We start from the raw sequence: 21576 nt of genomic DNA on the forward strand, positions 1-21576 counted from the left end.
CGGGACGCCGCGCCAGCCGGGTATGCGTGCACCCCCGGGCGCTGGGGAGCACGGCCGCACCCGGCAGAGAGCGCGGGGCGGCCCGCCGCCGGCCGGAGGTGCGGAGCCCTTGGGACGGCGTGACAGAAAAGCGGCCGGTGGCCCCGGCCCCGCAGGTGCAGCCTCGCAGCAGGGCTGGCGTAGGCACCTCCTGTGGGAACAGGAGGCGGTGACATGGTTTGCTGTATCAGTGTAACAGTCATAATCTAGACTCGAAAATCATAAAATAATACGAGCCACTCAGTCTGCAGAGGACGGTGGAGGTGTCCCCGGCCACCGGAGGGTCCTGAGTGTCACTGTCCAGCAGCAGCTCTGGCCCAAGTTCCCCACTCTGGACTTGTAACCGCATGATTTTATGGACACCATTCAGGGTGTGGTTACGCTTCCCCGTTCGGTGATAGGGGTCATCACTAATGGGATTGGCCGGGTGCCTGGGACCTTCAGGGCCAGCAAGGAGGGGAGTAACTGCCCTGGCACCCAGAAACCTTGAGGACGGGGGGAGGGAGGGAAGAAATCTGTTTGGTTTGTCTAACTTGGTTCACAGGACCTCCAGGGCCTGATAATGAGGGAAAGGGAATGAATACGTGACCTGCTCATAAACGTGACTGGTCACATGCAGAAGTGGACTGAACATGCCACAGCAAATGAAGCAAGTTGGATCTAACATGCCATTTCCTGAAAAGTTGGGGGGAGGAGAGATACGAGGTCCCAGCTAGAGCTGTGGGGTGTTTCTCTCTCCCTGCTGCCTCAGAACCCTGTGTGTTCAGGTTCTGTAGTCCTTTCTTCATATATATACCTCTTCCCTGCCCTTGCACCCCGTTTGGAGACCTACCCACAGCCTAAAATTCTTACTTGAACCACCAAGAACAGTTGTGAGCAGATACAAAGCTCTATATGAGCCCTTAAAGCTTTCATTTTCTTCCCAGTGACTTGGTTTCTTACCCCAGGTAAGCAATCTGGTTTGCTGTGCTGTTTGTACTGTATCTGGACTGTATGTGGAAAGTCATACCTGTTTGTTGCCTGTGACAAGCTAAGTTGCTAGGATCTGCTCAAAATCTGCAGTGCTTAGTTTGGCTGTAGTGTCTTGAATTTTCCCTCAGCCAGCTTCCATTATCTGTTCTGATGGAAATCAGGAAACCAGGGTTTAGCTGGTGAGAGGAATAAGAGGGCAAAGCCTGCATGGGAGGAGGCAGTCTGGCCCCACCATGGGACCAGAAAGGTTCTGCCACTTCTGGTTGTGGAAATGTTCCAGGTTTGTGAGAGAAAAGTCTAACATGGAGGACATTGACTCCAGACAATGAGGTGGAAACAGTGGAAGGTTAAGAACCTTTTTAAGCAAACTGTTAAGATTGAACTGAAAAACACTTAAATTATTAGTCAAGAAATACATCAAAAGAAACATATTTTTTGATCATGTCTTTATTAAAGTGGCAAAGATCATTAGGATGCTGAGAAACACCAACAGGTGATCAGACTATTAGGGAAAAATATTGCCCTTTCTAAAATGCTACATTGTGAGGAAGCAGAAATCTTTCTGCACCTGCAGCTGTGCCTTCATCTTGACTGTGAGTCCACTGCCAGTCTTCCCTCTTTAAGTCTCTAATCATTCATATAAAACTTCATCATTACAAATGTGGCATTCAGGTAAATTGTCCTGCTGTCTTCAAGGAAATACATTTAGCCCCTAGTCTGATTTTTATACCCTGTGGTTGCCTAAACCAGTCTGATTTTGTTCTGCAGTCAATTGTGCATGGGGAGGAAGTTTCTTCCTTTTTCTACCTCTCATCTGTGACCACTTCCTTTGATTCTTTTTCCCTTTATTTGTCTTTGGCCTGACTTACAAACCCCAAAATGGATAAAGTCCTGCCCTACAAAGCGTTATGATTGTACAAATATCCTAAAATGGGCTTGCAAAGCAGACAGAGCAGAACAGGCCCTTATTGCTGAGGGGGAAGTAAAAACAGCAGAACAAAGATTTGCTGTTAATCAGTTAATCCGTTAGTCAGCAACTGGGAAACTCCACAGCTTGCAAGGAATAGGCATAAAAGAGTGACCAGAGAAGCTCTGAAGTTGTCCTTCCAAGTCCTGACAGGAAGCAGAGAATCTGTATCCTATGTGATGGGCCACAGTTCCCACTCATCTTCTTACCTCCATCCTTCAGCTATCCAGTTCCAACATTGTGCACAACACATGAAACTCAGATGACTGATCTAGAAATGGGTCAGATTCTGACTGCCTGCCAGCGGTAGCGTAGAGAGAGCTTCCCAGTCACGTAATGAATTGGTTGTGGCTTGCCTGGAGCACCTGAAATAAGAATCACACAATCATCTAGGTTGGAAAAGACCTTGAAGATCATCCAGTCCAAACATTGACCTAACACTGACAGTTCCCAACTACACCAGATCCCTCAGCGCTATGTCAGCCTAAATCTTAAACACCTCCAGGGATGGGGACTCCACCAACGCCCTGAGCAGCCCATTCCAACACCTAACAACCCCTTCTGGAAAGAAATGCTGCCTAATATCCAGTCTAAACCTTCCCTGGTGCAACTTGAGGCCATTCCCTCTTGTCCTATTGCTTGTTACTTGGTTCAAGAGACTCATCCCCAGCTCTCTGCAACCTCCTTTCAGGGAGCTGTAGAGGGCGATGAGGTCTCCCCTCAGCCTCCTCTTCTCTAGACTAAACACCCCCAGTTTCATAAGCCGTTACGACCTGTGCTCTAGACCCTGCACCGGCTTCGTTGCCCTTCTCTGGACACGCTTGAGTCATTCAATGTCCTTTTTGTAGTGAGGGGCCCAAAACTGAACACAGACATCGAGGTGCGGCCTCAGCAGTGCAGTGAGTACAGGGGTCAGATCCCTTCCACGCTATTGCTGACACAAGCCAGGATGCCATTGGCCTTCTTGGCCACCTGGGCACACTGCTGACTCCTGTTCAGCCGGCTGTCAACCAGCACCCCCACATCCCTCCCTGACTGGCAAGAAGGTGGGAGAGAGGCACACAAGGTGCTATATGAAGCTGGTGGTTTGGCAACTGGCGACAGGTCATGCACAAAACTTACTGTAAAATCATCCAAAACCCCAAATTCAGTTATACTTGTTGGCAGCTTTTGTGAATATGCAGCTTCCATTAACAATATCTGCACACTGCACCAGTTTCATGGATATATCCTAAAAGCACCACATAGCACCACAATGAAACTCACCATGCAGGCATAAAGATACAGCATATGATGGATTTTCCTTTCTTGCAAATTCTGCCTCTTGTGCTATTCCTACTTTTAAATTCTATTCATCAATAAATTAATTCAAGGAAGAAAATGGGTGATTACACTGCTGCCTAAAGAAACTTCAGCGGACTTTTATAGCCATAAAGGGGACAATGCAGATTATAAACTAGCTACAAGAAATTTTGTGTGATGTTTTTGTGGCAACTAGATTGATGTTAGAATGGAAGACTATCCATTAACTGACTTTTTAAGACTTAAACTGTGGGTTCTATTTCCAGTTTAGTTTTCTGGGGACTGGATTCATAGAGTTTCTTTTCCCTGCTTATCTCCAAATCTATGAGAATTTTGTTTTCATTTATTTTTATTACCAAATAAAATGAGCTATGCACAAATAACTGATGAAACCAAGTTGTCTGGAAGATATCCAGTTAAGATTAGTTTGTTATTAAATAAACAAAACATTAAGGAATTTTTTACCAGTGCTCCAACAGAAGACAGCTTGGATGGAAGATCTACACATCAGCTGCTATATGAACATGTTCACTTTTAACAAGCTCAGGTTCCCCGCACTTCCAGAATGGATTATTACAGTTCCTCTGCAATAATGACTGACACTGGACAGGAAGATGTAAAATATGCAGAATACTTCAAAAATATACCAAAGAAAGAAAGAAAAATCATGGCGAGGTCTATACAGTTAGATTAGTCCCTTTGAGTTCAATGAAACTACCTACATGTATAAAGTAACCTGCTGAGTTTCAGCATATTAAAATGAAATGGTAGATCCACTAAAATTCTAAGGAATTTTTCTATGGACTGGGATAAAGTGGTTTTTTCCTAGACCAGAGAAGTATTATAATTCTAAAACATTCTAGAAGAAAAAAGCATAATGATTTGATCACAATTTGTGGCTACAGAAAGAAAAAAAAAATTAAAAATGCAGCAAAATGCAGCCCTGAGCAGAGGGTAAAGAAACAGTAAATGGTAAAAAGAGTTGCTATAGAAAGGAAGAAAAATATACCAGTACTGACTGTGTTCATTTCATTTCAGTCAATAGTAATTAATGATTTCCAGTTTTGCAATCATACATTTGGAAAACAGCAGCCACAGTACCAGTATAGGACTAAGAGTTCAGGTAGAGGCCTGCTTTGCACTTGTAGGACAAGGAGCAGAGAAAAGTGACTACAATGTCTTGCTCGACTGGTACTCTTCACCTGCGTATGCTCTTCCTGGATCCCAGTTCAAGATTGCTTCCTTGAAACATACTGCCTCTGTGATCTGGTTAACTCCAGCAAGCCCTAGTCATGTTTAAATTATAGCAGTTGTCAGACTGGCTCTTAAAAATTGTGGCTATTTGTGCTGTATGAAAAAAAAAAAAAAATCTCTCTCATATCTCCTACCCGTCAAGTCCATTGATTATCTCCTAATTCTTATGTTTGAGTAAAACAGAATAATGATTCCCTAATCAGGGAATCACAATTCCCATAGGTTTTATAGGAAGTTAGGTTTTCTGTTGTAGAGTTAGACCCAAAATGCAGAAATGGACAATTATCTGAATTAGTGAATCATGTAACAAAACCTAGAACCTGTTGGTCTGTCTAATTTATCAGAGCATATGCATTTTACTTCTGGGACACTGATTTATTTGTTATGAATTCCATTCATACAAATATTTATAGCAAAATGCTAAACACTGATTGATCAAAAGACATATTAATGGTGAGTGGATTACATTTTGCATACTAACCAAGAACTGCATTTCAATAGGTTTTGAATTGGCTTGACCATGAGCTTGTTTTTTCCTTTGAAGCCGTTAAGTCCTTCAGTTGCACATCTGGATTGCCAAAATATTCAAAGCAATAGCTTCATGTAGGGAACATGGAATCTCCTGAGTTCAGAAGAAAACCCGTAGGTGTGGTCACTCTCAATCACATGGCTTGCTTTGTTGTATGAAGTTGCCATTTTAGCATCTGAATGTTACAGAGACACCATTAACTGAAGTTCTGTGGTATAATGTGTACTTCATTGCCTAATTTTCTTGTAAGAAAATTATGATAAATTACTTGAACAAGACAGACTCTTGGAAAATAATTTACAGCTTGTATTTGACTCTGCAAAGGTGCTTTAGTGTGGAAAACAGTGGCAAAACATGTAATTCTAAGAGTGACAGGGAAGTGCTAGTTCTGCCAACTAGGATTAAGAATTAGTATGTCCTCCCTGAAGAGAGAAATTGAGAGTGGACATGGGAGACACTAAGGAAAGGCTTAGACATTATCAGACTTCAGAAGAAAAGTTAAAATGCAGATCACAAGATTTGTTGTTAAGTAGCCAACCTAATTACATCCAAAGCAGATAACAGTTTGAACAGTATCTGTGTGTACTTTGCTCAAACCAACACAAGACCTTTCCTAACTTATACTGACACTCTGTGAATGTCATTCTGATATATATACTTGCATTTTTGTCATAAGAGACATGAGCTGAAGCCCAACTCTGCAATTCTCACTTCTGAAGTAGCATTTATTCACACTAGTGGTTGCACAGAAGACAACGTGTTAAATGCTGTTCCAAGTAATGGTTCAAGAGAGGAGCCTTTCTATTTAAATCAATTAAATAAACAAAATATGCTTAATTTAAATTCATGAGAATTCATTTAATTAAAAATGCAAACTACATTTTTTCTCTTATGGGCCATGAATTCAATTATTCTCAGCAATTTAGTGAGAACCTGCAAGATTACCTTAGTCAACACTTAATGAGTTTAAACCCAATTTAAATTTAGCTATAAAACTGAGTTTAAATTTAATTTGACTGGAATGCAAGAACAGAGAATCAGTTGTGGCTAGTTCATCAATTCTTGAAAAGCAGGACTAGAAGATAGGAGTTTGATTTGAATCAATTCTGTCAGTTTATTTTCAAATGTCTGGATTTTGACTCTTTTTTTTCTCACTACAATGGAAATAAATACATTCACTCAATTCAATTTCATTCTAGATTAAGTATAAAACCACTCAGGTTCACCACTGCCAGTCATGTTGACAGTTTCAATGATCTGGGCATGCTGTATTACAACAACAATATTATATTAGAAAACAATTTAATATCCCTGAAATATCTGCACCCGGACCTGGAAAGCATGGTCTGTAAAAGTAGTCACAAAAGGAGACACAGTTTGTGTCAACAAAAAACATAAATATTTATGTTTGGGGAACATATAAAGATAAAAAATCAGCCCATGTACCCAACTGTACCTAGGGAATAAATGAAATTGCTGCAGCAAAGCTACCCCTTAATCCTATATTATAGTCCGTAACATTTCCTTTAGAATGTTTCAGGACTTGTGTAAAGGAAATGTGAAGCTGTGGAAGTGGTGGCTGTGGAATTAGTTACATTTTTCTGGCTAGCTTCATAGGCTAAAACCCAAAAATTTAATTTTCCCTTTAACCATAGTGAATTATAAATTTCTCACTACAGAATGAGATGGTCAGATTTTAATTCCCTCACAATTCTCCTTTTTTTCATTTTTTTTCAAAGCATTGCACTATGCTTTCTATCACAAAATATATCATCGTTTGCTTTTTTTCTCTTTCAAATGTCTGCAAGTTATATCTAGAATCTCACTTAAAGCTCTGTTGTTTTACTGGCAGAAAAGTCACGACTCTGTTAACCAACCACACATCTCCTACTCATTTTAAAAAGAGTAAGTTTCAGTCCATTATACTTCATCTAATAATTCTCTCTTTTTCCTGGTATTTCTTATAATAGAAACCAAAGAACCAGGTAGTAAAATATTAAAGTTAGAAGAAAAAATTGAAAGATCCCTTTTAAATTGGTGAACCGAGCTGCTTCCTTAAAGACAGGGAGGAGAGCTGAAGGTCTTTGTATGCCTAGGCAGCTGCACATCACAGTCCAGTGTGTAGTCACCTGTGCAGATGGCAATGGTTACTTGCTACTAATAAGTTAATAATGGATTTCAAGTGGCTTTTGGTGGAATCTGTCTTGGTTTGTATCAGGCACTACTTAAAAAGAGCTTTGTGTGTGATCGTCATTTTGGTGTTGTCTTTTTTTTAACCCAGCAAGTGTACTCTGCCATTATATAGAGCTGTTCTAGAAGCAGATCTAAACTCTACTGAGTGTCAAAGCTTATTATTTACAATTATTTAAAAAAAATTTGCACAACTGAGAGTAATTTCCACCTTAAAAAAACCCAACCCAACACCTTTATAAGGAAGTTTAGGGTGGAAATGCAAAAGGACAGCCTCAGAACTGTAGAATAATAATTGACAAGCAGTAGGAAAGATTCAGGTTAAATGCTGGATGTTAATGATGTAAAATTTTCTCCTTTGGCCCCACTCAGTCATTCATACATAGCATGTCTGACAAATGTTCTCTCTTTGTGAACAGTCTATGATCACATCGTGGAGTCTGCATCATTTGCAAAAATGCATACTCAGAGCAGAACCCTCTCCAACAGCAATAGTGAAGGGTTCCAGAATTTTAAAGTTATTCTGAGTGTTATTTTTATGAAGAACTAATAAGAAGCACATTTTAAAACTATAATCCCTTTAAAAAAAAACTTTTTAAATATTAGACTTTATCCCCAGTGGAAAACATACTTTCCTTCAAAGTTCCTAAATCTCAAAAACTTCTTGTCAAATTAATTTCCAACCTTTCTTGGGGAAATTAAGAACAAGGCAGTTTTTTAAAAGGTGGTGTAGTCAACATCATGCTTGCCATGAAAAATAATTACTAAACTCCTCTAAGAGGTTGACTGCAGCATTTTCAGTCCAGCTGTGGACTCCATGAACCTGTGCTTCCCTTCAGTTCAGTGGTTTCATAAAATGACTAGTTTTAATCATAATTTATATTAAAAAAAACAAAACAAAAAAAAAAAAAAAAACCAATTACGAGTGGAAGTTTTTTTCATTAATTTTCCTGTGGAGTCCAAAGGCTATCTCTTGAGTCTTGTGCGACTGCCAAAGGGGACACAGGCAGCACACAGGGACTTGAAGCAGTAGAGAACTGCTAGAGACAATGGGCATGGCTTCTACCAGCCTCTCCTTGAAGGACTGCACAGAGCAGGACGAGCTCCTCTGATAAGAGGACAACATGGGAACAGCTGTTAGACCAAAAAGCAATTTTCTCAAGTGAAGTAACCAATGGAGACAACAGTGGGAGGGTCTGAAGTTACATACTTACAAAGTGACTTGAATTGTAAAGGCAATGAACTCCTCACTGTCCTTCTTCACTTTATTAAAAAATAAGGTTATTTCTGTCTTTGAAAACTTGTGCACATCTTGATCCAATTGTGCCTGATGAAGGTTTTGAGATCCTGATTCTGATTAACAGTTGGACATTTTATGCACTTCTAAAGTAGGAGTGATGGACACTCACTTCAAGGTCTATTTACACTTCCTGAGAGGTAAACTGTTATCTTGCATATGGTAACTTGATATAGTTGTTTGACTGAGACTACAAGTTTGGCTGATAAAGCAAATAAAGCTGATGCAATGACTTCTGTTTGGCATTTGACTTGGCTCTCATAATGTTTTGATTAAAAAGTGAGAGAAATTCAAAATCCCCATGGCCTGGTTGAAACCCCAGCTAACTGCTGGTAATCAAAATGTAATTGTGCACAAATAAATGGGTATGTACTGACAGGCAATGTGGCTGTTGGCCTTTCACTGCTTAACATAGATCAGAGATTTTGTACCTAAAACTAGAACAGCTGCTATTGAAGTTTGCAGGAAGTGGTGCATAATGCAGGGGAAGCATCAGCCAAGCAGAGTCATGGGTGCTACACCTCATCATTCCCCAGTGTTATATCTCTAGTTGACAAAGAGGTACAGGATTAAGCCACTTTGATGATAGTCATTGCTCTATTTTAGTCAGGAGAGCCTCAAGAAAGATGCTGGCATCCAAGCAGCTGGAGGGTATTCTTTTTAAATATTATTTAAATTGTGGGTTGATGTAAGAGACTTCACCTCAGAGGACTCAGCTGGCAGGCCTTGGTTACAGAGACAAGCTCACCATCTACTCCTAGAATGCCTGTTGGAAGCAGAAAACTTACAGTACAGATGACCAAGGTGGTGTTGGCAGGATTGCCAGATTCACTGTGCCTAACAGAACATAGCAAGTGCTGGAGAAAAAAGAAGGCAGCTTTCCACTAGGCTGTCCTGTCATGTTGATGAGAGAAAATCCAAGGAATCCTGGAGAAGGGGGGTAGAAGTCCTGGTTACTTCTCCTTATGTGACTGGAAAGGCCATTCTCCCTCACAGCAGACCAGGTAACCAAACCCAGTCCCAGCATTTGATGTTCAAGTTGCTGTGGTCCGGGAATCTAGTTACAAATGTGAATGTGTCACTAATTCAGTCAAGTCCTATAGCCTGTATTATATAATAAGTTCAGATGGCTGATCATAATAATTCCTTCTGCTGCTATTATATTCCTTGTCTTTAAACCAATCTTTGCATCATTCTTCTTTTGTCCCTAGGACACCAACAGATTCCACACCCAACCATTTACTGATTTTAGGACCTTTTAATGCCATATATAATCTTGAAGAGTCTACTTTGTAACTTAATATTGAGCTAGCTACTTAGTAAGGACCCTGTCATATATTTTTGTTTTCTGATTTCCATTTGTTCCCTTCAGTTTTAAAATCTGACCTCCAGCTGTCAAAAAGGATTTTTATCTGATGTGCTCTTTATTGACACTACAATGCAGAAGTATCAGAAACAATATGAAGACTAAGATGTTAATAGCATATTGAAAAACTGTTTACTTTTTATAAAACAAAACAAAACAAAAAAAAAAGTAGTGCTCATCATTTTTCTCTGTCATTATATCAGTAAAGAAGTTTATTGTAAGGGTCCAGTTCTGGCACTGTGCTCATGTGTTACTGTAGTAATATCAGTGACATAACTATGAAATGACCCGTCCCTTAGAGTAGCGTGTTTTCCTTTGTGTTGTCTAACTGTGCACTTTCATTATTTTCTGCAAAGAAAGCATGTGTTTACTAAACTCACTGATGAAATACTTTGAAAAGTATTTCAAATTGATCAAGTTGATCTTCTGATAAAACACTGCCACAATAGAATTGAATCTGAAGAATTTTAGCTCAATGCATTTACTGGGGAAAAGAATGTCTGGTGACTGCTGAAGTGCATCCGTAAAGCTGAGGTTTGAAGGGTTCCATTCAGTCGGACTTATTTATACTATGATGTAATATTACATTGTTCTGTAATACCATACTGTGAGGATGGGCTGATACACAAGACAGTCATGCTGCCATGCAGAGGGACCTGGACAGGCTGGAGAAATGGGCCAACAGGAACGTTATGAAGTTCAGTAAGGGGGAGCTCAAAGTCCTGTACCTGGGGAGGAACAACCCCAGCTACCAGTACATGCTGGGGGCCACACAGCTGGAAAGCAGCTTGGAAGAAAAGGACTTGGGTTCAAGTTGAACATGAGCCAGCAACATGCCCTTGCAGCAAAGACAAGTGGTGTCCCGGGCTGCATTAGAAGGAGTATTGCCAGCAGGTTGAGGGAGGTGATCCTTCTCCTCTCTATTCAGCACTGGTGAGGCCACACCTGGAGTGCTGGGTCCAGTGCTGGGCTCCCCAGTATGAGACATGGATATTCTGGAAGGTCCAGCAAAGGGCCATGAAGGTGATGAAGGGATTGTAGCATCTCTTCTAGGAGGACAGACTGAGAGAGCTGGGACTGTTCAGCATGGAGAAGAGAAGGCTCGGGTGGCATCTTATCAATGTATATAAACACCTGAAGGGAGCCAAAAAGAGAGCAGAGCCAGGCTCTTTTCAGTGGTGCCCAGTGACAGGACCAGAGGCAATGGGCACACACTGAAACGCAGGAGGTTCCCTCCAAACATCAAGAAATACTTTTTCCTTGTGAAGGTGACTAGGCACTGGCACAGGTTGCCCAGAGTGGCAGCGGGGTCTCCATCCTTGAAGGTACCTGTTCTGTGATATATTGCACCAAGACAGGACATAAAGGTGATACTAAAAAGCTGCTACTTAATATTGTGAGTTGTTTCAATACCTTTTATATGCTTAAAGTGTTTTATGTTAACTTAATTGGATATTTTTCTATCTCACCTGAAAACTGGTGTAGATACTTACTTCATTTATCCACTTAATATCTAGCACCTTTGATTTGTACAAAATCAGTGCAGATTGATAAGAATGTACAAGTCTCCCTTAGCTTGATCTATGAGAAACTAACTGTTCATCTGCATTTGGTCATGTTTGTATCTAAGGCCAAAGTGTCATATTTTAAAGGAAATATGGTGCTCCTGGGAAAAAGAGGATATTTGAAAGGCAAGGAGGGTGAAGAGCAAGAAGGAAGAAAAAATCAACCAGGTAGTGAAGTCCAGTATTTAACCACAGGTTGTGAAGGTCTTCAGTAGACTGCTCTTCTTGAATCTGTCCAGACTATCATCTGACACAAGTTAACTTTCACTGTGTGTGAAAGATTTGGTGAATCAGCTTAGTCCATAATCGATATTATTTCACTCAGTGCTTGCAGTCAGGAGTTACTGGTATTCTCATTTCCTGACACAATAAGAAGGTGGTGGACTAGAAAGCAATGCAGACAAATTGAGAAAGTCCCTTCAGGTCAGTGCTGAGACACTCCATCAGCAGGGAGTGTATGGAGGGACATGTAATCATGTACCTTTTCCTTTTGTATTGTCTTTGATAATGCATCCTGACTGTCTCATTGTCCTCTTCTGTTACTCCACTATGTATCATGAAATGTTGTATTATCACAATAAAGGCATTGTTTCCAAACTTTAAATTAAACAGAAAATACATACGATTGTATGTTTTCCTTTCACTTTTACTGCTAATACATGTTTTTAAATAAGTGATTTCCATCACTGTTCAGGTTCTGCTGCTTGATCCTATGATGAAGTCATAATCCTGAATTTACATCATCATAGTCAGTTCCCATGGAAATGGTTAATGATGAAGTGCAGACTTTGTACTCCCACACAACAGTAATTTAAAGATAGACCGTATAGATTAAAATCTCATTTGGTGTGTTTAACAACCATGCTTTCTGTCTTAAACATCCTTAGGATGACGAAGAAAAATAGTGTGTTGTCATAGATTTATAAGGAGCATTCAGACTTCAAACCTATCACAATATAAAAATTATAACTTAATTACTTTAGATCTCAAGTTAAAAGTGAGTTACAATCTGAGAGAAAGTAATTTCTAAGGTCAGCTGGAAAGTAGTAACAGTATAGTTAAATTATTTTGGGACCCAGGTTCTTTCTAGGATTGCTCAGAGGTTCTGGGTAATATTTTTCAAAGTTGCTTAGCAAAACTGTTTAAAAAAAAAAAACCAAACCATCCATTTTGACTTGAAACATTCTACATCTGAGAATATAAAATGAAAAAATAAATAGTAAGGAAATCTTAACACTTTTATTTTAAAGAAACCTAACTGAACTCTTAATTTAATCTGGATTTAATTATATGTCTGGGGGAAAAGTACTGAGTGGTTTGGCCTACAGTACTTTCGCTATGGTGACACTCTTGTCTGGCACTCTTGATTCAGCATCAGCTGAACTCAATGGGGCTTTCAATCGAGCCCTTGGTCTCATCTTCAGCAAAACAACCCAAGGTCTCTGCTTTCCAACTGCCAGAGAATGACAGGTGCTCAGCTGCAAGCTGCTTAGCTCAAATTCATCCCAGATAAAATGGAAGTCATGTAACCTGATAGGTAGAATGATCTATATCTACCCAACTAATGAAAGGCTCATTATTCTTATCGGAGTGGTTTGCAGGCTCAGGATTTTACTGGAATAAGAACTATAGCTTGAATTCGAAGGTAACCATAGTGACTTTAAATGCTTCACCGTGTTTATGAGCCAAGAGATTGCCTTATCCAGAAATGGTCACCTTAGTGCACTTCTCCAGCTCTGTCTCATTGGACTGCAATGTATTTTGCCATTAATTAGATTTTGAAAAGAACTGAAGGCTTCAGACAGTGTTTACCACAGCAGCTCATCTCTTTTCTGGAGTGGACTTCTGGGTTTCTCTACTTCTTAGATTCAGTGACCTGTATTTCTTCCTCTGTGTTATCATTCACAAGTCCAAATTTCTGTGAGTTTTGATTCCTTCAGAAACTTTACCTAAGTGTTTCTTGCCTGTAGGATGATGACCAAGGTGTGTTTGCTCTTTTCTCCTTGAAGAGGACTATTCATAAGCAGACTGTGAGTATGTCCATAAGAGAATGATTGAGCCCTGCAAACTGCTTTGCTTCATATCTGGATAGCACTTTCATAATGTGTCCATCAGGGCACAGTATGAGGCACATTTCTCTTACCAGCCTGGCAGGAATAGGGGATCTGCTTGCTGGTAGCAGGTGATTCTTTCATAGCCATGAAATTGTGGCAACCTCTCCAGTTATTTTTATATCGGAACACATAATTGCAAAATCACTTAGTCTGGAAAGGACTTCAGGATGTCTCTAGTCTATCCCTCCATTCAAATCAGTGTCAGCATCTGAGGTCAGACAGGTTGGCACAGGGCCTTTCCCAGTTGGGGCTTAAAACTCTCCAAAGACACTGCACAACTTCTCTGGGCAAGCTTTGCCACTGCTTGACTGTCCTCATGGGGAAAAAGTTTGTTCTTCAAAAAATCCGAACTACTCATTTCAACTCATGCCCATTGTCTCTCATCCACTTCCTGTGCACCACTGGCAAGAACCTGGCTCCATCTTCTTATTTGACTGTTTACTCAGCCCTAAGACATCATATACATTTTACAGTGGGCAAAGGAAACCAGAGATGTCAGAATCATAATTCAGTGTGGCAGCAGCAGGAGAACTCACACTTCTGTCAGCTGATAAATGGAAAAATATTTTGTCAAGCAATATTACAGCATGACTTAAATTTTACTACTGAGCTCATACTAACTCTTTATCTGAAAGCTATGTGATTTGTAAGCTTTTGAAGCATTTTTAGTAAACTTAAGGACTTTCAGTTATCTGTGTTGTTCCAAGACTGTGGAAATCAACACAAACCCATCACTGCAGAAGAGACAGACACTAGTTTTAATGTCAGAAGAGAGAACATCTTTTTGGAGCTTCTCTAGATTTAAAAAAAAAAAAAAAAAATCAATCCATTTTAAAAAGTCATATCATGCTAGAACCATCGTTAACCACAGCAGACAGCATAAAACATCTCTAAGCAGGTGGAAGAGAAAGAGGATTTTCAGAGTTGTTTCGTCAGATTAAACACATTTTTGGAAAAGGTCACTGTTGTGACTAAAGAGAAAACAGCTACTAAAGGGACAGCTCACTTTCACAATGAGCCAAGACTGGAGATCAAGGTTTCAGAGACAGAGCAGGAGATGGTCATTTGCATTTTCACTCCAGTGGAGAAGTGCTGCTCACAGCTGGTCTTCTTGGGACGCTCACTGGGGTGGAAAATGGCAAGCTGGAGAAGATGTAGCCAGAGATGTGCTAGGAATGAAAGTGAGTTTCTGGAACAACCATTTCCACGGAAGTGGTGGGAGTAAAAGGCATCACCAACATTCAGTACAGAAGTTGATACATTTCTGAAAGAGATTATATGTTATGATATCTATCACAGCAAAAGGCTAGACTTAATAACCCTGAAGGTTCATTTCTCTGCCATATTCCTCTGCTCCTTCTTCTCCTAATTTCTCCATACCTTGTCTTATATTTTTCAGGAAACTGGAACACTGATTATTTCTCTATTTCTTATTATCAACTGACAGATATTTAAGGGCAGGATGGAAAAGTATGAGAGTGGGAAGGTTTCCTGTAGTAAATGGTAAGCATGCCAGAGCTGACAAGTGTTATTTCTGAGGCAACCACTAGGCACGTGGACTGCCTTCCTTCCAGAACTGAAAGAGAAGTTTTCACAATATCAGTCTGTTCACTACTCTCTTTCTGCATTGTCCTTTCTAGAATGCAAAAAAACAAGAGGAGCAGGGGAAGCCTCACAAGTTGGACTCAAACGTGGTTTGAGGTAGTGGTAAACAGAAGGTTGAATACCTTTCCAGCTGTGCACTGAAATAAAGGACAAAAATCACACAATGAATAGACTTTTTTTTTTTTTTTTCCAGAAAAGACAATGAAAAGATATATAAGGGATGTAAAACAAGGAACATGGGTTTATAGGAAGCATACAAGGTCTCAACCGTAATAACTGATTTACATGAAGCCACACTATTTATTTGGAAGTGTATATATTATGCTTGTGTTACCCTGAGGTAGATCCCTGCTTCTTTTCTTCTCCTCTGAGAACCAATCAGTGAAAAGAATATTTAAAAACTTGTCTTAAGAGTTTATTACATACTATTTCCAGCAGTAGTATTGGTGTTGGGATAAACCAGCCAGTACTGTAGGAATACACACGACATATGGCACATTCCCTAGGCATACTCAGTAAACTGGGGACCTCTTCTGTTAGTGAATCATTTACATTTCACCTTGGACCTAATCTGAAACTCATTTAAGATGGCCAGATTCTTGTTAACTTCAATAATTTGGGATGAGACTTTGAGCAATCATTACACTTTACATACCTGAGAGAGCTCATATTTTCTTTTATAAAACTGCAAGCAAAATAAACTGATTTCTAAAACAGGTTATCCAAGCAGATGCAAAACCTACCTGAAAATGGTGCAGGTTGGGGAAAACATAATTCCTCTATCAGTAATACTTTTCAATATATGCTTTGTAGGAACTTTGTAGAAATTATGTAGACACTTTCATAACTGCATTATGAAAGGCTAATAAAAATGTATTGCTTCTATTTCCACTTCTGCTGAGAAAAGATTCAAATCAATTTCAAAAGTTTAGGCTGTAATAAATTAGAATCAGAATCTTAGAAGGCAAAAAAGGATCACTTAAAAGACTATAAATTCTAGTGAAGGTAAGTCAAACACTGACAAACCAGAAGCACTTTGGTAAATACACATACACTGAGAAATGCGCATTATAAATATATTGACCAACCAAGTGTACCTAAAATAATACCGTGTCAAAAATTGCCCAAATTTAGTAACATACTGAAATCAGGGACATGCCTAAGGAGCTAGCAATTTTTATGAGCTTGGAAAATTCTTAACATAGGTCAAAACTGAGGTCTTTACATAGATGTTGTTTCTCATTTTGCACAAAAGCAACTTGGAAACAGCCTGTGAAATCATTGAGTCAGTGGGGCCTTGAAAATAAGGTTTGGATGTATACTGTAAATACATAATCCAGAAGTCTCACACACACACACACACACACACACACTTCACTATTCATAATGATGGAGCTAATCCTTGAAAAGGGGAATTAATTGGAAATAATAGTGGCAGATATTGCAGGGTTTAAGAAGCTTGTTATTGCAGAGTAGATTGATACATCCTCAGTAACAGCAAAATGCCCACATGTTATGAAGTTACTAACCTGGCTATTTACAGTTCGGTAGGAATGCTGACAATAATTTAACATGCTCCTGAGGAAAATGTCCTTAACTTCTGAGTTTGCCTAACCCTGTAGCAGTGTATCTGAGGAGTGCCAAGTCCCAGTCCTCTCTGTACTTACCCAGTTTTGACATGCGGGCCATAAGAGCAAGATTTAGCCATGTAACAACATTGTCAAGGAGACAAGAAAATATACATACCTCATCAACAGTGCTGTGGCAGCAGAAGGATTTTACAGATTCAGTTATCCTGTCACAGAAATTTTTCAGTGCCACAAGTCTTACTCCTTAAGGACCTGGTTTAGCCCGTACTTTGGAAGCAAATTACTAGCAGAAATACTGTCTTTTCTACAATCAGCTATGATATTTTCTACACATCTCACTCTACCTACAAGCCTTCTTAAATGTACACCAAAAATAGCAACCTTTGACCCTGGTCAAAAGCTAACATGAGAAATGGGTGGAAACAGTAATCTCTAATAGTACACATTTCATCCTAGTCAGCAAGCAAATATTAATAAAACTAGATTTGTTGTTGGAAAAATATTGGTGTTTTATACATGTGTACTAATAAACTGCTTCACTGCTTTTGCTAATTTTTAATCTTTTAGTTCTAAAATAATTATAAATATAATTGCAATTGTATGGTCTAGCCCAATCTGTTTGTCAGTCTGTTCTCTGGAATTTTCAGTTGGTTTATAACTCCTATGCTTCCCTATCTGAAGTAAAACTTCCAGGTATGGTCAGCTTGTTGACCCCCCTTTGAAGTAAACAGTACTGAGGTCAAGCATACACCTCAGTAAGAGGAGTTTAAGAGATCTGGGCTTCTGTGTCTGTTTTTGCTCCTAAAATATGTGATTGCACATCTGCCTGTCTCTGAAATGGAGAAGAGTTCCACTCTACAGATGAAAAATTTGGGACCAAGACTAAATGTTGTAATTTAATATTTCTTTGAACTTTTTCTATTAGAAAAATATTTTCTCAATGTACATTAACACACACACTAAAATACACAGCTTCTAAAGTCTGATATAAAAAATACGCAAAAGGATAAAGACAAAAGGAACTCATGAGCATGCCATAATACCATCTGAAATGCTACTTTCTTGCTTTATTACCTCTGAGCACAATTCTGTTGTAATATTTTTCTCTTCAATGAAGCACATTTCAGGAATTTCAGATGAAAATAAAAACAATTTTCACAGGAAACATGACTGTCAACATCGTGCTTGATTTCCTTTACAACCAAAAAGGGTTTATCATGGACCCTATGCCATCATGCATGGGACAAGAAGGGAGTGTGAGGCATGGAGCGGCTGCAGCAGTGCCAAGTCCCAGGCACCACAATGGCAGGGGCAGCTGGGGAATAAGAGATGGTGTGACATGCTGCAGCTTCAAGGCCCCTTTCCCTTCCCCTTGGCATCCTGCAAATGTATAGTTTTAACTTCTTCCATGGGAGATAAGAGGTTGTTTTGTCTTTTTATTATGCAATATAGTGAAAAGGGGAAAGGTTTTTCTCTTGAATCTTTGTTGTAGTGAGAAAAATCTCATGGTGTCTCTTGGAGTCTGCCCCAGAAATTCCCTGTCACTGCTGTTTCAGTCAGAAATGTTGTGAAAACTGGAAAGGGCTTTCTGGCCCCTCTAACACCTGTTAGGCTAAAACTTCAGCTTAAAATTCAAATGTTAAAGTAAAGGCAGCATATGATACAAGGTTACGCTTTATACCAAACAGAAACTGAAATACTGCAAACTTAGTCATTTTCTTTGTGTTCAGGAGCAGTTTTGAGGCTGTTATTTCAAAACTCAGATTTTTCACTTTTTTTTTTTTTTGTGAAATAGAGGTCTAGCATTTAATCAAATGTATCACTTTCTATTTATGACTATTTTGTTAATAGTTAACACAGAGTTGTTATTTCTCATACTGTAAATTCATTCTGACATCACCAGTATATTGTGAAGAAAGTATGAATCTCCCGCCACCTTGTTTTCAACTACAAGACCTTATTTGTTCATCACTATGGCAACTGCTGCCCCAGCCCAGCCTAATAGGGTTCTTGTCTAGACAGCATTAGACATATCTGCAGTTATGTTGTCTGGTTTTAACAGCCAGGTGTGCAGAAGGTGTGGTGAAGGGAAGAGAGGCAACAGGAAAGGAATGAGTAAAAGCATTTGAGAAGTCACTTTATATAAGGCATTATAATTGTGGAGATCTTTCCTGGGATGTTAAAATGTGTTCCTCACTCAGGACACACGAAATGATAGACGTACATGGAAGAATGCCACACTGATTTTTAACTGACCTCAGAAGGGCCACCTCTGCCTGTGGGCTCCTCCAGGAGCAGAATTCCATTTCACAGTTCCTGTGGAGAAGTGTGTTGTATCTGGGACTGATCAAGGTCAGCAGGTCCTGGCAAGGACCTGAGGAAAGTCTTGGTTCTGATTCAGTTCTGCTGGTTGAATTTTTGGGAAAACAGAATAAAGCACTTCAACAGTGTTCTCCTCCCTGCCATGGGAGGCTCCTGTGGAAGGGGACAGTTGGACAGTTTCCTCACAGACAGTGTAGCGACTGAGCCTGTATAGACCAAGAGGGCTGCATGACTTCAGCTGGATGCAGTCCATGTAAGCAGAGTTTATTCACCAAAGTATGGCACTTCAGTCACCCAGAAACTCTCCAAATAGGTGCCCATCTCTGCATGTACTTTCAATGAAATGAAAAAACCCCATATTTTCAGCATTAACTTCACAGCGAAAGAGGACACAGCCTGATAGAGTTAGGATGTGGGAGACACTCTGGTCTTCCCTCTCTCAGAAAATGATTCAAACACCATGCTACAGCATGTTTGGGGACGCTGAACTGTCAATCTGTATTTTTTGGACTGTCCTTACTTCAGTAAGTAAAGGCAGACTAGAACAGGTCCAGCTGACATCCAGACATTGACCAACCAACAGCTAAGCAGGCATCCTTCCACCTCTCCTGTTCTCACTGTGCATGATACAAGCAAACACCGAGCCACAACAAATGAATGTTGAGATGTTCTTCTGGAAGACAGAGGGTAAAATATCCTTGACAGAGGCAAGAGTTGGAACAGATTTCCCACTACTGGAAGTTGAAAGCAACAGCATGAATCTAACCCTTCATTCCTATTTAATATTTTCTGTAAAAAGCTGAAAAATCCAACACATATTTCCAATCTAAACTAAGCAAACATATTAGGGTGCAAGAACACTGAGAAGGCAAGGAAGAAGAGCAACGGAAATTAAATGGGAGGAGACAGTCTTAATTTTTGCTGAACTAAAAAGCAGCTAATTGTTTATACTGCTTAGTCATTGACCCGTGTAATCCTAGATGGAGAAGATATAATTTTGTTGCTCATATATGATAGATAAATACCCAGAATATGAAAATTATATGTCACTAGGAGCTGCATATAACACTTAGCATTGTCCTTGGAAATACTCTCTGAAGTGAAGCACGGCTTTCATACAGCAGTGTCTGCAGGACTAAACACCTGGATTTCTAATCATAATCTGTTAACTAGGTATTTTTTTTTAATATTTAACCCTTAATTGTGCCCTTACTGTAAGTTAAAGATGGCAGAAATGTACATACAAACCAGCCCAACATGTAACCTCTCTATTGCAACCACAATTAATGGGTATGCCAACAGATATTTTACCTCTGATACTTACTTTTTTTTTTTTTAACTAACAGAAAACTCGTCATGGTGTACATTGGCAGGCATCAACCCTCCAGCTGGCACTAGGTAACAGAGAAGTGTCCAGAGTCAACTTAGGGATGATGCCTGTTTGCAAACAGAGTCATCACAGGAAAAGCCAGAGATGGATGTTGCAACTACCTGTGATGCCAGCACACAGCTTATGTGTTGTGGGGCTGACTGGTTGCCAGAACTGTTTGGAAAGCAAGCATCTCCATTTGAAGAGAAGATGGTTAAGATTGTTCGTAGAGATACATACTCAACACATTTCCAGTGCCACCTTGTCTAGACAGACTGTTACTGAATCCATGAGAAAATACTCTCCTGGTGGAAATACTAGCAACTAGCTCCTACCACCGAGTCATTCTTATTTGACACACTGTCTGTACAGGACAAGGTGATCCAGGTTGCACTTTCTGAAATGCATTTAGTAGGTTGAGAGCGAAGACTCAAAGGACCAGTTTCTAACAAAAATATCATTAGTCGATGATGCGCCCAGTTATCTGCCTAGATCCACTGCTGTGTAGCCATTTTCCCCTTTTACAGCCATCTCGAACTCATGCTCACAAGATCATATCATGTGTTCATATGTTGCATGCCAGTATCCCACGCTAAAATACATCTGTAATTATGCTATACCCTTCCATGTGCTTGTCTCAGATCATTCACATTGAAGCTTGATCATTCCAGAAAGGAGTATTCTTGTAACACATTCCCATAAATATGGGGAAATGGTAAGTAAAACACCTACATGTTACATTTTATAGTTCAAAAGTAGCACTACAGTCTCTTGATAAACATACTATCTTGAAAAATGAGTATTTTTCACTTGAATTCACTATGCTACAGTGTGCAACATGGTATGATTTTTACTGATGTGTATAATTACATTATATTGAACTTTCCTACCAAAAGATCCCTATTACACCTCAACAGCACTATGCTAGCCCAGGTGTCACTGTGGGGTGGACATTGACCATCTCTTTATCATACAGTACAAATAAATCTAATGTCTTGTTCTTAGGAAAAATCTCTTATATACTTAATTCTCTCTGAAAGTCTTAAGAGTGTCCACCTGGCATAAGTCACTCTAATGCAGCCAAATTAATTACCTG

Source organism: Athene cunicularia (genome assembly GCF_003259725.1).
Source record: "Athene cunicularia isolate RWA chromosome Z unlocalized genomic scaffold, athCun1 chrZ_part1, whole genome shotgun sequence".
Taxonomy (NCBI): Eukaryota; Metazoa; Chordata; class Aves; order Strigiformes; family Strigidae; genus Athene; species Athene cunicularia.